Source organism: Microcaecilia unicolor, chromosome 7, assembly GCF_901765095.1.
Source record: "Microcaecilia unicolor chromosome 7, aMicUni1.1, whole genome shotgun sequence".
Taxonomy (NCBI): domain Eukaryota; kingdom Metazoa; phylum Chordata; class Amphibia; order Gymnophiona; family Siphonopidae; genus Microcaecilia; species Microcaecilia unicolor.
The window spans coordinates 74,455,388-74,470,558 of record NC_044037.1 but is presented as its reverse complement, the minus strand read 5'-3'; the positions used below and the strand labels follow the sequence as shown (position 1 = coordinate 74,470,558).

General features: G+C 41.2%; 1 protein-coding gene across 4 annotated transcripts in view; it reads right to left on the bottom strand.

Moving 5' to 3' along the window:
* Positions 1-14,715, bottom strand: part of SYTL4 (synaptotagmin like 4) — a 110,654-nt gene extending 95,939 nt beyond the window's left edge. The window contains exon 1 of one of the 4 annotated variants that reach the window (XM_030208883.1): positions 14,622-14,715. The gene's annotated coding sequence lies outside the window, so the exon portion shown is untranslated. Of the gene's footprint in view, positions 1-8,588; positions 8,646-14,621 lie in introns of those variants that run through there. The other 3 variants (XM_030208885.1, XM_030208884.1, XM_030208886.1) reach the window with 3 other exon arrangements.
* Positions 14,716-15,171: the final 456 nt, after the last annotated feature.

The following is a 15,171-nucleotide window of genomic DNA, read 5'->3' as shown; positions in this document are numbered from 1 at the left end:
TGGTCTACGGAACACCCAGCAACATGGCACCATGTACCTGGATAATCAGATAAATCTTAAATTGTCTGGAGTGCAATAATGTATAACAAAATTCAAAACTTCACTCCTATTCTACTCTCTGTAGGTTCGTGCAGAATTGGGGACTTCAACAGTTAGTTTATATATATATATAAAGTAGCCTCAATAGCCCAGGGAACCTTTAATTAGGACTCCACTGAATTGGCCAACATCATGATGTTGGCCAATTCAGTGGAGTCCTAATTAAAGGTTCCCTGGGCTATTGAGGCTACTTTATATATATATAAACTAACTGTTGAAGTCCCCAATTCTGCACGAACCTACAGAGAGTAGAATAGGAGTGAAGTTTTGAACCATGTACCTGGGCCAGCCCACACCCAGGCCTTAGGCAGAATGCTGGGCTGGAAGCTGGGTACCTTCCTGTGAAGGAGGTGATTGGGGCAGAAGTTTAAAGCCATTGCCGCACCTAGGGGATGCCCTTTCTGAGCTAGGGCAGCAGAAGCACAAGAGACCTTTCCTCTCTCCCACCTAATATTTGCTATATTTCAGATGCAAATGCTGTAGGTGTGGAAGGAGTACATGCACCAAAGGTACTGAGCCAACACCGATTTCATAAACTGGCTATATGGCCGTCACACACTGCCCACCAGAAGGCATGGGCCGAGTGTCCAAATCTCTGCACCGTCCACCCAAAGGCATGGACCGAGCATCCAAATCTCTAGCAACCTGGTAATCCAGAGTAAATGTAGGTCCGCCACTCCTGGGTCCAAAAAACAAGGTGGATCTCAGAAAAGGTCCATCCACGAGTAGTCCTCTGGAACTGTCAGGAGTGGAGGAGTGGCCTAGTGGTTAGGGTGGTGGACTTTGGTCCTGGGGAACTGAGGAACTGAGTTTGATTCCCACTTCAGGCACAGGCAGCTCCTTGTGACACTGGGCAAGTCACTTAACCCTCCATTGCCCCATGTAAGCCGCATTGAGCCTGCCATGAGTGGGAAAGCGTGGGGTACAAATGTAACAAACAAAAAAAATCCACAACCAAGTAGTCCTCTGGAATCTGTCAGCCAGTAATCCACCAACAAGAGAGAATGAACTCCCAATTCTGACACCCTGCTGACTACAAGGTTCTAGCTTGGTCCTCCCCCCTCTTGAGGTTAGGGTGAGTTTCTAATTTCCCCCCCATAATCCCCAAGTCCATCCACCTATGCAGAGATCACATGCAAATGAGAGTTATTTTACTCAGTCCCTGTGCACCTGTCGCTGGTACCCAGCTATCAGGGAATTATGTCAGTATCTCAAAGAAGGGATAGCCCCCTCCCCCATCACCTTCCTTGTAGCTTCCCTGCCAGCTAATTCCTCCCACACAGGGGTCCCAAGTCCTCATCTTAAATGCAAGGGGTTGATGTGGAAATAACTCAGATCCATATAGCATCTTTATACTGCTTTGCTCTTGCCTGGCTCCGGAGCTCCCCCTCCCTCCATAATGGGACGTACACCCTGTCACAATGGCAAAGCAGGAATAGTTGTGCCTGGGATGGATCCCATACTATGCGGCAGGGTATCCTGTGAGCAGTGCTTGCATACTGAACATCTTGCTGGAATGGGGTAGGCTAGGAATGCTGATTCTCTGGTGGCACTAAGTTGGCTCGGGTACCCTAATGTTTTGATATGGGATATCAATCTCCTGTGCACTTTAATAAAAGCTGCAGCCAAGTTGTTACCATGAAAAAAATCCTGTGCGTGGAGTGTTATTATGTGGTGTGGGATCCTTAGGGTTAGAAGTCAGGGTGTCACAGCTGCCTATATTACAACTCTCTCTCACACACACAAAAAGGAATGGTTTAAAGTCACTGGTTTCTATCTTCTGTTTGAAATGCAAACCACCACAATGCCTGCTCAATTAGAACATGAAACTTCTATCCACCAGACAATAACCTCTTTATACTGACACAACAAGTTATGGGAACCTAGCAATAAGTAAGTCAAGTGACTAAATATTTAGAGAACTTTGCCCTTCTTTTTGCAGCCACTACAGAAGGTAACTACAAGTTCTTAATTTGATAGTCTACTATTCAAATGTTAAAACAGCAACTGTGCTCTTATGTTACGAAGTCTGCCTTCTTCTGGTGTATTCTCCCAAATCTTTTCACCTCACGAGTGACTGACCTTTCCGATACTACTTAGATCATTTTGCACAGCAAAAAGCAATGTCACCTACTTACATAATTTTCTGACAGAAGTCGAGGAACCTCAAAGGTATATCCCAGCATAAAACCATTATTCAAAGTTCTGCAAAAGTTATTATATGGATCTTCAATCTACATGCATAAAAATTACTCAAACGCTAATAGCTGTGCTATTGTATGGCATCAAATCTTCTGCATATGACCTTCCCACATCATGGACCACTACTGAAGCTTGTACTGAAGTGCAAAAGCTGCGCCAAGATAAATCTCAACATCAGTTTTGGGTTGTGCACAGAACCAAATATTGCGACCACTGTTTTTCAGGTTGTTGCCCAGCTTTATTTATTTATTTGTGGCATTTATACCCCGCTCTTTCCCGCTCAATAGCAGGTTCAGTGCGGCTTACAAAGTGTGGTACAACGTATCACGGAGGTAATACAGGTTTGGGAACAATGTAGGTTCAGTGCCACTTACAAAGTATGGTACAGAGTATCACATGGATGATACAAAGTATAGAACAAAGTATGGAACAAAGTGTCGTAGAGATGACATAATTATATAGAGTAAGACAATAGTAAGAGATGTGAGGAAGGGGTTGGAGTGTGGGTAATACTAGTGGTGTGGAATTATGTTTGAGAATTAAGAGTGTAATTAGTTTTGCCTCCAAACAACAGGGAAGAGGAGGAGAAGGACATATTCAGTAGAATGATCTCATGAATTAATACTAAAAAGAGATGCCTACCTGTACACCAAAAACAGAATAAAAGAGCAAAGATAAAGCAAATGAGAAAATTAGGCAGTCAACAGGCAAGCAGAGCATTCAAAATATAAGCATTAACCCAATAGTGCCCAATGTTCCCATAATATGGCTTATTATGGGAACAATGGGTTAATAAAACCATACATAACAAAATCACATGAGTGAGTTGCTACAAGTCCATAAGTGTTGCAAAGAAATCTTCAGGAACTATAGGAGAGTCTACAGGCCAATAAGGGCAGTATATTGGAAAACAAAACAAACAAAAAAAAACTTATAAAGAACAGCAATTTAGAGTTGGAGGCCCCCTGGCCCTTTAAATATTAAAACCAATCAACTTTACTACTACTATATAGAGGGCCCACAAACCATTCGCTGCATGCATCATCCAAACAAACAGGGGATCGGTAACAAACTAAGCCCTTTTACTAAGGCGTAGTGCACGCTAACAAGATAGGGATAACTACTAAGAAGCCCATAGGTATACAATGGGCTTCTTAGCATTTAGCAAGCGCTAATTCTGTTAGTGTGTGCTAAGCTATAGTAAAAAGGGCCCCTAAGAACAAATAAAACAATAGCAGCTAGACAAAAAAACACACTATGGAAATCCAAAACCAAAGGCGGAGTAAGGTAAGGAAGGAGGCAAGGAGGGAGAGGGGCAAGAGAGAGGAAGAGGAAAATGGGAAAGAAAATGCAAGCAAAGACTTACTCAAGCAAGATTACATATGCATATAATTCATGGTCACTAAAAAGTAGAAACAAAGGGAGAGGAAAATAAACCTGATTATAGCCACATAACACCAGCTCACTATAATACCCCGAAGCAAAATAAATAAATAAATAAATAAAAATTTAAAACTTTTTAAAAAACGAAGCAAAAAAGAAAACTTGAGAGAATACAGGCTATGAGGGAATTCTATAAATAGCGCACAGAAATGGCTGCTGAAAAAAATCCGTACTAAGTGCTATTCTATAAGGTGTGCACACCCTTTATAAAAGAGCGCATAGCACCGATTCCAGCGCCTAACTTATGCCTGCTTACCCAGTATAACTACACATGCAACTTTCTGGAACACCCCCGCACACCCACAACCTCCCACGGCCATGCCCCTTGTTGGGAGAAGAAGAAAAGAGAGGGTCCAAAGTACACCAATAAAAACAAAAGCAAAAAAAGCACAAAGGGACCTTCAGGAGCAGGACAATGAGAAATTCTTTATTAGAAAGACCCAACATAGGCCGTGTTTCGGTGACAATTCGCCTGTATCAGGGGTCTAGCAAAATACAAAAGCGTTAATTTAAGAACATGTGTAAAGTGTAAATAAACATGACAATCCACCCAAACACAGATACATAATACATACAGATTCATTCATGTAAATACATTCCCGTATATAATACATATAGATGCATTCCTAACATCTATTCATTACTGCTTAACATACCTAGAAGTTCACATAGTATAAAACACATTCAATTACCATAAAAGTATGAAAAAGTAATAGTCAATAATAAACAGAATCTATGTAATAATTGGTCACTGTGCTTCCCTGGATGGCTGACTGGGTTCATAACAGCATGCAAATGAGCTGACATCAGCTCACCTCCAGCGTTCTCTTCCCTCTCAAGTGTCCTGCCCTCGCAGAAAGACGAAATGATGTCAGAGGAGGGCGGGACACTGAGAGGGAAGGCAAGGGAAGGCTGGAGGCGACGCGAGCTGAGCCTGTCGCCGCTGCGACCTGAGGTAACATAAATGGCTTAAAAGCAAGATGGCAGGAAGAAGAAGAGGGCAGGGGGGAGGAGGGGAGAATCGCTAGACATGGATGGGAGAGGAGGGCAGGGCAGAGGAGAATCGCTGGACATGGATGGGAGAGGAGGGCAGAATTGCTGGACATGGAGGGGAGGGCAGGGGAGAGAGGAGAACTCACTTACACAAGAGCCTTCCTAGGGCCCGTTTCATTTTTCACGAAACGGGCTTTGTTGCTTGTTAGAAATAATTCATTAAAGCCAAACAATGCTTTATAATAAAAATATATAATAATAATAATAATAAAAGCAAAAAAAGAAATCCCTCATCTAAAACAACAAGAACATATTTAAAACAGCAGAACATTACTGAACACAAACATGCTACCAAGATAAACAGTTGCCCAGCTTACCACAAGAATGATTTGCAAAACAATGCAGATCTGCCACTAACAGAGCTAGATTAAAAAGGGGATAAAATTATAGTATTAATAAACCTACCAAAACTGCAATCCATAAAATCTAAAATAAACATCACCATGAAATCAGTACCTTCAGTTTAGCTGGAGAAGAGTGCCATGTCAAACATACAAATCAAAACACAAATACAAAACAAAATGCTACAAAGAAGTGCTAAGAAGATAAATAAACATAAATCCATCATAAACTATGGTTTTAAAATGGCATCACTATAATTCAAAAGAATAGCAGTGTTACAATTAAACCTCTAAATACTTCGCAATCATCACAGTGATCAAAAACAAATATAATACTGGAAAGCTATTAAATATGAAGAAAACAAATACTAATGCACCATATCTTGTGACAAAAGGAAGCGTGAATGTGATAAACTGAATATTATATACAAATACAGAAGACCAATATAGTGCTCAACATTGGTTTACGAAAACAGTGTTATCCTGCTTTAATTTTCAATATGTCCACTCAGAAATACTGTGATAAATAAACCAAATCAGAAATCGCATATCTAACGAGGATAAGTCACTATATCAAGCCCAGTATGACAAACTTACCGCCAGATAAAAGTATTAGCCTTAGTCCTGCAGAAGCAAAAACGACATCTGAAAGAACCACCAAAGCAAAAAAACAAAAACACACAAACAACAACAATAAAAAAACACAGCACATGTACAATGAGCCCTAAAAAAAAAAAAAAAAAAAAGAATACGTCACAGATGACGTGATGGTATGCACCACTGTCTAACATCAGTTCACCAAATACACAAAGCTCAACAACAAGAGTATATAATACTTCAAAAAGATCGATACAAATTATTACTTAGCCATTTTCCAGTTGCGGTAAGAATGGCCTCAGCACAGGGGAAAAATCTGCGTAAAGGCGCACTAAGGCCACGTTTTAGCAAAGCTTAGAAAATGACCCTTTGTATTTTTCTCCCCTTTCCCCACCTTCTTCTCCCTCCCTTTCCTCTTTCCACCCTTCTCCTGTTTTATTCCCCACTCCCTACTTTGGCTTTCATGTTTTTCCATATCTTTTCCATATATTTGTTCTCAGAATTTTTTTTTTTACCTATTTCTATCTGCTTGGATGCCACATGCAGCAAATGACGTATGCTACTTCTGAATAGTGGTGATAAAGTAAAAGACCAGGTCATTTCCACACTAAATGGGGTTTCTGCTACACACCACTGTTTTTAATTAAAAGCTTTCCTTATTTATCTCCTTGTTTTCACTCTTTACAACACTTATGGACTTGTAAGTACCTACTTATGTGGTTTGTTATGTATGATTTTAGTTTTTAATTAATATTTGTAAGTTGATTGCTCTAATTTTCCCAGTTGCTTTGCCTTTGCTCATGAATTAACACTGTTCAACTGCAATCTTTCGTTCCCTGATTTTTCAGAAACTATGGACAAATATAATGTCTGCCACTTTCCATGGCTTCATAACAAGTAACACCGCACCAACCTCAGCATTTTAAGATACTAAACTGGTAGATTTTTGAAGACATCTCAGTTACCCGAGAGTTGTTTCATTACTGCATACTAACTTTACTTTATACAAGTAAACAGTAATATGATAAAGTGGAGACTTAGCAGCTCCCATAAGTCAATCAAGGCCCCCCTCCATGTCTTGTGACCTTTAGGTTTGCAATTTCATACTGCGTGTGCAATCTGCTCTGTGTCAGGATTTGATCTTCATTTATATTCTTTCAGAGTGCTCCCATTTCAGGTGCCTAAGAAAGGTCACAATCTATCCAAAGTACATGATAAAACGTACTGAATGAATTGTAATTCAAGACTTGATTCAATATCCTCCAATTATGTGTTCTGTTTCTTCCACAGCAACTAGCATTTAGGGTTTCTTTTACAAAGCCGCACTAGTGATTCCGGTGCAGCAAATGAGAGGAAGCCCATTCAATTCCTATAGGCTTCCTCTCATTTGCCGCATACTATCATGGCTTTGTAAAAGAAGCCCTTCATTTGCTTTCCAAGAAGTGCCAGAGTGGCTGTAATGCTGCTGCTGTTTACTTTCTTCTAAAGAAAAAGTAATTTCAATACAACAGAGATACAGGAAAACTAGGCCTAAAGGCAACACCTTCAATGGATTCTGTTCTACAAAGAGCTCAGCTTGACCTTCCCAATATAATGGGGTAGTATGACTGAAGCGTGCTATCACTTCTATTGACTTTCCTTTCTTTATCAGATATATCAAAACATCTGATGTTTTCGGCTGTTTGAACTGACGACATTGACACTGTAATTGTCCCAGAATGCAAATATCTGATCATCATGGTGGACTCTTCATTGTCCCTAACGTTACAAGTTAACAGTACTATTCAGAAGACCTTTCTCATAATGAAGCTAATTAGATATCTTAAAAGTTTGCTTTCAGATTGTAACTTTCAAACAGTCTATAATACATTCAAAACGTTTGCTGTAAATATAGAAGGCACCAACACTGGTGTTTCGAACAGTACAAGCATTGTTAACACAGTGCATTACAATAATCCAGGAGGGGTATTTGGATCTTCCCAATTACATGTTTCATGCCTTGCAGGTAGCACAAAATGCAGCCAGCTGTTTGATTACATGTTTATCTCAAAATTACCATATTACTCCCATACTCAAAGGTCTCCACTGGTTACCCCTACAATGGCATGTACAATTCAAAGTACAGAGCTTAATAAATAAAAGCACTTAACAATGAATTTCCTCTAGTGCTTGCCATATCTCTTACAATTTATCATCACTCACTGCCTATGCTCTGTCCACAGGACGTTACTTGATATTCCATTGTTTAGACAAATTATACTTGATATTACCATTCTGAAATTTTTATTAATGTAAAAGATGCTAGATTATGGAAAGTCTTGAAGTACAATGTTATTAGCTTGATAGTACAATTTAGGAAACAAACTTCAGGCTCACTTATTTTACTCAGGCATTTTTATCTTAATTTTGATGTTTTGTCACTTTTGATGATTTTTGTCATCTATTTTATGCATGTTTTACTTTTGTAACCTGCCAAATTGGAAGGATAGAGCGGGCTATATTTTAAATAAGCAAACTCAAATACTACTTTACTTGGCTGACTTCACTGTGAAACAAACCTATACCTTCTTCTCCAACCCATGATAAAGGACACCAACTTGATCTACTTTCTTTTAGTGATAATGGATCCACTACTCCTAAAATTAACATGAAAGATATAATATGGGAACAAACGTTATGGTCTGATCATTTTCGTTGTTCATTTATATTTAAGCTGTTGAGCCCATCAAAACAGGCAAAAAAGCGGTCGGAGCAACGCCGGGTGCAGCCGAGCCCCCGCCCAGGAAAGCCGCCCCAGGGGATGGTGGCAGAGGAAAGTGCCCAGGTCACAGCGGCGGCAGCAGCTCATCGTACCTGTCGGAGATGGAGTGCGCTCGGAGCTGCTGTCGGAGATCCCCGCCTGCCCGGTACTCGCCGGTCAACGTTGGAATTCGGAAGAGATTTGTGACGTGCCGCGCATGCGCAGAACAGCTGGGCTGTTCTGCGCATGCGCGGCACGTCAGTCACTCTTCTTCATTTATATAGTAGGATTGGAGGCATGTTGAAGGCTCTTCTAAAGCAAAGGCTTGTTTTTATACTTCGAGAGGCAGAATTGAACCTAAAGATTTATGGGATGTTGTGTAGAGAACGGCACGGGGATGGGGACAAACTTTGCCCCCGTGTTATTCTCTACTTTGAAGGCTGTTAATGGACAGTTATGTTCAAGTGATGCAGGCGATGTTTTCATTTTTTAGAAAAACAAGCAAAAATGTTGGCCAAAACTGGAAAAATTTGCATGGGAGATCCTGTACGTTCCTGCTATCAGCACATCCTCTGAAAAGACATTTTCTATCACAGGAAGGACTGTGGAAGACAAGAGAGCTAGACTGAATTCTGATACTGTTGATGACTTATTACTCATCCACAGATTAAAAAACTCATTACAGTACTTCATAGGGCATATTTCTCTACCACTAGAGCATACAGAATGGGTTGTATTTTGTACCCCTGGACATTTTAACAGGGTGGATTTGGGTTCCTTGGGGTAGTAGTAGTCAGCTATCGTTGAGGTTGGAAGATTAGAGGGTGGTGGGGGTGGGAGGTATTATAGTTGCTCATTATTATTATTGCTTTCTATTTGTGATTTATAAACAACAGTTGCACAGCATATTGTTCCTTTTTATACTTTAATAGAAAGATTTAAATATAAAATCATAAGTGTTCGAGGCTTCTTCAGATGAGGACAATGTCTGTGGGAATGTGGACAGAATCTGTGGGGACAGGGCAGAGACAGAACTCATGGGAATGGGGTCAAACTTTGTCCCCATGTCATTCTCTAATGCTGTCTCTCGGCACTGGTGAGAAAATAGTGATCTGGATTTGGTAGATGAATGGCCTGAAGTTAGTCTTAATGTTTTGGACGCTATAGCTCTTCTCCGCTCAAAATGTAAACTTATTAAAAAGAGCAACAAAAGGTTTACTCCAGATTTATTAATGTTAAAACTAATATGTAGAAAACTACAATGTAAATGGTATAAAGAAAAACTGATTTTTCTAGAACTCTTTGGCGAGAGGCAGTCCATAATTATATTAGATTGTTTAGCAAGGATTGTTCCAATTCGAAACAATTATTTTCAATTGTCAATTCACTTATCAAACTCTCAGTTGTTCAAAGCCAGGACTTGAAGCCTTCCCTTTCAGCCAATCAACTAGCTGAACATTTTCAAAAGAAAATTAACCATAGAACCATGTTTAATGGCAAAAGCCCTGAGCTATCCATTAAATGTTTCTTAAGGGAGGGGATACCAGTCAATCAAACATGGAATGATTTTGGGTCTATTTGCTGAAAAGACACTTCCAAACTGTTCAAGAAATATGTTGCTTCCTATTGCATGTTAAATATTCGTCCATCTTATTTTATGCAATCAGCACATCCAGAGTTTCAGGCTAAACTGTTGTCTTGGATCAAGCTGCAACTGACCTTAGGTAATTTTCCCGATAGCCTTGGGAAAAAGTGAAGATACATATCTGTAGCAGGTATTCTCCGAGGACACCATGAGGCATATTTTCAAAGCACTTAGCCTTCCAAAGTTCCAGAGGTTTCTATGGAACTTTGGAAGGCTAAGTGCTTTGAAAATATGCCAGCAGGTTGATTGTTCTCACGATTGGGTTGACGTCCGCGGCGGCCCAGGAAACCGGCAAAACTTTGCAAGCAAAACAAAAATCTCTCCAGAACATTCTGGCACGTGGGCAGACGGAGGGGGGGAAGTGGCGGCGACCTCGGGGGGGGGGGGGGGCTTTGGAGGGGTGAGCAGCAGTGACCTTGGGGGGTGAGCGGCACTGACCTTGGGGGGGGGTGTGGCGGTGACGGCGGCAGGAGCAGGGCCTCATGCTGCTTTCGTGCAGTTGGTCAGTGCTGCGTGTGACGTCAGCCTGATCTACGGAGCCTAGCAGACCAACTCCGAAGAAAGCCACGGACACAGGCAGCAAGATGCATAGAACGTTGGAGGTGAGAATTATTATATAGGATAATAGTTTCCACTATTTTGCCCAGCACCAATATCAGACTTACCTGTCTGTAATTTCCTGGATCACCCCAGAACACTAAAAATCGGAGTCGCATTGGCCACCCTCCAATTTTTTTTTTGCTACATTTGTACCCCGCGCTTTCCCACTCATAGCAGGTTCAATGCGGCTTACATATTATATACAGATACTTATTTGTACCTGGGGCAATGGAGGGTTAAGTGACTTGCCCAGAGTCACAAGGAGTTGCCCGTGCCTGCAGTGGGAATCGAACCCAGTTCCCCAGGACCAAAGTCCACCACGCCAACCACTAGGCCACTCCTCCACTCCACTCCAGATGATTTTAATGACAGGTTACATTATTAAACAGCAGATCAACAATTTCATGCTTGATTTGAGTACCCTTGGATGTATGCCATCAGGTCCTGGTGATTTACTTCAGTTGCCTAAGATGTGTTCAGTTTTTACATTTTGATATTAGCATTTTATAGATGCTGTTCCATCTAGTTGGAACAGCCTGTTTAAGGTTAGTCTCAAGCTTTTAGAGGGACAAAGTTTGTCCCTGTCCCCACAGGCTCTGCCTCCATTGTGTCATTCTCTGATCCCAACCTTTCCTTCAAGAGACAGTCGAAAGGACCCCCCCCCCCCCCCCCCAAAAAAAAAAAAAAAAACACTCTTTACTGCATGCTCTGAAGTTGAACATTTATTATAAGAACATAAGAACTGCCATGGCTAGTCAGACCAAAGTCCAGTCCAGGTCCAGTATTATCTCTAGACAGAAATACTTGGGGGTCGAAAAGGGGTCGGGGAAAGCTAAGCTACATTTCTGCCCACATCACATCATAGCCCTACCCCCTGCCTTTAAAGAAACTCTAACAGACAATACAAGAAAATCACAAGGGTCTTCTATGCATAAAGAAGACCCACAGCTACTGTCAACCACCCAGTAAACTACCATTGTAAATCACTATATGGGAGTAAAATCTCAGTTCTAAACAGGACTGGAAATAATCTCATTTATAAACCCTGAGCCTTCAGTTCTATAGCATACGTTCCACATTCACCAACAATGGAGCTAGGACCTTTCTCCTTACAACTCATCATACAAAAAAAAAAAATATTAGATTGTGGTATCTCAGGAACAGATCTCCTTCCACTGCCAGATAGTTTATGAAATAACACAAAACCCTGCAAAAAGATAATGAGAACCTGTATAGGAAACTTACCGAACTAAAACAGCCCTATTTCCCAAGGCTCAAACTACAAATAACTAGGAAAACACAGCACTATAAAAGGTTACAGCCAGTCCTAAATTAATAATTACCTGCTATTGGGAATGTAGAACAAGCTAGACTGTTACTGATCCCAACGTAGGAAATACACATTAGCAAAATCCTTCATATATGCAGACCTTCACCTAATACAGAGTATGGGACCATAAATTTGAAATGGAAACCCCAAGGAAACTGGACTCACCTTTAGTAGCTAAACAGCTTCCTATTCACCTTCTTTCAATTCTTCTTCAGTTCCACTAAATGGCCCTTTGCCTCTTGCCACTCCCTTTCTACCTCCTCCTAGCTTCTCCAGATGGTTCATCCCTCCTTCCAAGTACTCTTTACCTTCCCTTCACGCTCACTCCAAGCATGACAACTCCGTTTTCCCACTCACTGCTCTTCCCTTCTTGGCATCCCCTTCCTCCCTCCACTTATCACATTATTCCTCTCAGGCGCCTTCTTACCCTTCTTTCCTTTCCTCAGTTCTTCCCTTCTTCCACCGAGTGGGTCTCATGTAACTCTAGGTAACCAACTCCTTACCTTGCACCCAACAGGCCAGCAGCAGAAGTGCTGAATCAAATGTCATCTCTTACTGCTGCAGGACATAACATCTAATTCAATGCTTTTCCTGCTGACGAATTGGAAGAGGACTGCAATATGGAACTGGGTCTGTAGACAGACCAAAGAAATAAGCTATCCTCCTCCAAGGGTTGGGGTTATCCCAGGCCCATAAGCATAGTTTGCCTGTTTAGTTTGCAGGGGAGCGGGCAGATGTAATGCAGTCAAAATAGCATGGAGGTTTAGCGCGCGCTCTCTCTCACACACACACATTACATTACATAGAGGCATATTTTCAATGCACTTAGACTTACAAAGTTGCATAGTAACCTATGGAAGTGTGTAAGTCTAAGTGCTTTGAAAATGAGCCTCATAATATTCTACATCCATTTATATTCTGCATTAATTCATTCATTTTAAAAGCTACTGTATTACAAAGAAGCTTAAGATCCCCGTTACTGGTCTACTAAACAGGAAAAGTGAAGGAAGGAAAAACAGAACCACATATGTCTTACCCTCTCAACCAGAACGCCCACATCATTTAAAAATTACAGAAATACAAAGGAAAATTAGTGAGCCTTGTCTTCAGGCAGTTAATTATGTATATGTGGGTTGTGTAGACAACTACATAACTGCAGGCTAACTACTTTCTGTTTCCAAGATCTTACACTTAATTTTAAGATTTAATAAACCCGATTTAGAGAGAGAACCAGCTGGCAAGTAATTGCTATTAATAGCAGCCATCATTTCAAATCCTATATAATAATTTGCACCTCCATCTGGATGCCTGGGTTCGCACACTTCCCATTGGTCCGCCCTGGCGATGACGTCAGAGGGTGGATCAGTGAGAGGGAAGGGAAGCCAGCACCAGCCAGCCACAGAACTTTGGAGTGAGTAGAGAATCATCCCCCTCCCTCCGAGTTCCAGGAGGGGGGAGGGCTGGAACTCGGAGGAGAGAGACAGAGGGAGGTAGGGAGGGGGGCATGGAACCTTGCTAGCGCCCGTTTCATTTCTGTTGGAAACGGGCCTCTTTTACTAGTATCAGCATAAAAGGACAGTAGTCACTTCCTAATGCATGTGTGGGAAAATGTGGGGTACAAATGAACCATAAATAAATAAAATAATCCAGGTCTATTACACTGGATTATATAGAGAGAGCTAAGGGCAAAAAAGTGCTGTTTTCTGAAAGAGCATTTGCTGTAGCCTGAATAAATAAAAGTATAGCAGCTAATCCAGAAGACAGCTCATCATAAACAAAAAATTAGACCCATAACTACAAATATAACCAACATCATTTAATTTCATGTCACATAAACATTAACAAAACACAATGAATAATATCAAAATCAAGTAAATTACAAAGAAAGAACCACAAGAAAAAAACATTAACTCAATGGGGAAAACGTTTGAAATTATGCAAAAGCAGCTTGTCCTAATATTTACAAGGTTTACTATCTTTATATCTGCCATCTACTATGTTATGTTACTTGGTTCCATGCGAGAAAAGATCATCTTAATTAAGAAACATATCTAATTGCACCCATTGAAGAATCAGTGGTTGATGTAATTTATCTAAATATAGTGCACAGGCAATTGAATTGATTTTTAAAGTTATAATCCCAAAGACTCCCAATTTTAAAAACAATAACTTTCAATTAATTGTTTCAAACCCTCAGCAGGAAGATACAAGTAAATTCACGGACGTTCAAACAGATATTAACCAAAGCCTTGCCTGTCTAACTGCCTGCCAGCTAGACAAGCCTTGAAGAACAGTAGTCCAGAGATACCAGCCCAGCAACTCCCCTCCCGCCGTCTGGCATCTCTCCCTCTTCCTTCCACTCTCCCTGTCCAACATATATATCTCTCTCTCTCATTCTCAAACTCCTCGTTCCCACATCCTGCCTATAAACATTTCTCTAAGTTTCCAACAACACACGGAGCTTGACTTCTCCAACGTCACGCTCCCTCTACCACAACTTCTTTCCATCTGTGATCAGGATCAGCTCCTAGAACTAATTAAGGAGCAGAAACGCAGAGACACTTGACTTACCACCTCGCTTGTCCAGTGATTGCGCCGTGGGCTTCAGAATCGAGATCTCCCACTGGACTTCAAGAACTTCCTCCTAACGTCCATTCCGGAGTCCTGCGTGGTGACGTCATGAATTGTCATGGCACCGAACACGCTATGCACGCCATTTGGAACCGTTCTCCATGGACAGTGAGCTCATCTGGCCACACAGCTGGTGACATCACAGTGACGTTACTGGCCCGGCCTTTTCAAAGCACAGAAAGGGCATGTCCCATGGTTCCCCTATTTCCCCCCTCTGACCCCATACAAGAGTTGGACCAGCACCGACTGTGCCTCGATTGTCACCATTGCTCAGTAGACCATGATGTTATTAAAATGTTGAGAGTAATCATTTAAATGTAGGGACGTTATCTCAAAAGACAGCTCACTGACCGAGAGCTCTAAACTAGCCATATTCTGTGGGCAGGCTTAAGACCCAGAACTGGGGAACAAAAAACCACCTCTAAATGGAATTCAAAAATTAAAAATAATAAAATATTATAAGGAAATAAAAGCTTGAAAAAAAAGAAGG